The 2,075-nt window shown below is 41.6% G+C and overlaps 1 protein-coding gene across 7 annotated transcripts in view; it reads left to right on the top strand.

Moving 5' to 3' along the window:
• Window positions 1-2,075, top strand: part of DAAM2 (dishevelled associated activator of morphogenesis 2) — a 205,353-nt gene that overhangs the window by 130,380 nt on the left and 72,898 nt on the right. The gene's annotated exons all lie outside the window — the stretch shown is intronic.

The raw sequence follows: 2,075 nt of genomic DNA, 5'->3' as shown, positions 1-2,075 counted from the left end.
CATATTCCTTATATTTTCCTTCCCACCAGTTTTGGGGAATGATTAGCCATTAGGATAAGGTGTGGGAATAAATCTCTGCTTTTAAAAAACTAAAATATTTCATTTTAAGTGGAGCCAAAATTTCAAAATAATTTCTTACACTACTTGAAGTTTTACATATAAAATTCCACAGGAATGATTGTTTTTACAAATTCTTGAATTTTTTTAACTGGCAAATCAAGTAACTGGATGCTGTACTTTCCCAGGTGATACTCTTGATCTGGAAAACTTCAAATATACAAAATGTGCTTATAAAAAGAGCCCTATATATACACCACCTTTTAGGGACCACAAAAGGACCTGGCACTATTTCGCTTCCCCTTCCTAGTATTTTGGTTAACTGATGGTAACTGTCTGCCTCCTGAGCCCAGCAAACATTAGTCCTCGAGTGCAGTCTGTACTTCAGGGAAGCAATTCATCAGTCAGCCACATGAATGAAATCCAGCCTCAAATAATGACAGTTCCCTCCCCTCTGTCTCCCTGGGACAGTTATGTTTTTTATAACTCTTGCCGAGAAAGACATTTCACAATGCAAACCCAGTCTGTTCTTTAGCGAGGGCACGAGGATTTGAATTCCTGGCCATACACAGGAGTGAGAAATGAAGGGCTCTTGGCTGCCTGCAGCTTTAGAAAAGGGGTTTTCCATAATCACCCTCTGTTGTAAAGGCAGTATTATTTGTATGTGTTTCATTTGGAAATGGGCCTTTTTCACTCTGAACGAAATACTGTTGAGCACCTTCCTACCATCCATTTGCTTTCCCCCCACAACGGCTCAGAGGAGAAATTAAGCCATTGGAGGAATGGGAGCTTTTCAAAGGAGCATTTACGGGCCAAAGGAAAGATGACCAGATGGGCTGTCACCCAAGAAAATACAAATCAAGCCCCAAATCACACCCGAGGACTTTACCATCCATAATGCCTGCTCAGGATTTCTGTTTATTTTTCGAAGAGGGGGATCATATATGGCTTGGCTTAAGCATTTCAATTTACATTTCTGGCTGTTGGGGGATGCTGGCAAAAGATAAAACATCATCAGCTCATTTTCCATCAGTAGCGCTCTGTCATTCCATTAGGGCAGGAAATAGCTTGCTCTGTTACTGAGTGAATTTGACTTTAGCGTGGATCAGAGAGAGGACCCCTAGAGTTAAACACATCTCCCTGTGCCAGCTGTTCGGCATAAGACAGCAACGGCGTGCAGCCAAATGACCACCCTCAGGATCTGACATGTGTTGGCATCACATGACTTGCAAGAGTAAGCAGTGGGAGCCCTTCCAAGGGAAGTGAGGTGTTGGGCTGGTGGAGAGGATGGAGAAGGTTAAAGGAGGTTCCAGTGAGAGAAAGGTTTACTTTGGTGCTTGCTAAACAGTAAAATAAAGACTGAAATATTTTGCTGTAATGAGCCATAATTGTAGCTACTCAGATTCCACCACAGAGAGGTACAATATCAGATCCCTGATAGATGATACTAGTTTAATTGGTTTATTCAGTTGAGAAGGGGTTCAGAGCTGCTTTCCAGATACCACTGAGTGATATCCACAAGAAGTCCTGCCAAAAAGAGAGTAATTTATCCTCTCATTTTACAGTTTAAGCGACTAAGAAGACATAGCTATAGGCTAAGAATTTCCAGCATTAAATCTTGACTTTTTCAAAAGACACACATGGGACTTGTGAGCCTGAATGATATATGCAAAGGGCACTGAAGAATCTTGCTTCACATGACAAGGTTGCAGTGGTGCTGAGTGTAGATCTGGAACCCTAATTTTCTGATGCACCACTTTTTTGGTGGCTTTGTCTGACTTTGAGAACCATAATTTTTTGTGTGTATTCTACTCATTGTCTCTCACCCTGATTTACAGTGACCCACAGCAGCTTCAGTTCCAGTTGACTGCAAGCTCTAGTAATTGCAAGCTGCATATGGGGAGGGGGGGGTTGGAAATCTAGGCTTCATGTGCTTCAGTTTACTTGAAAAAAAAAGGGATAGGGATTTTATGATACTCCAGCTTTTTGCAGTAAATGTTCCTAATTAGCAAGGGTGA

The sequence above is a fragment of the Corvus brachyrhynchos genome, unplaced genomic scaffold, assembly GCF_000691975.1.
Source record: "Corvus brachyrhynchos isolate BGI_N302 unplaced genomic scaffold, ASM69197v1 scaffold188, whole genome shotgun sequence".
Lineage (NCBI taxonomy): Eukaryota > Metazoa > Chordata > Aves > Passeriformes > Corvidae > Corvus > Corvus brachyrhynchos.
This window is presented reverse-complemented; position numbering and strand designations above follow the sequence as displayed.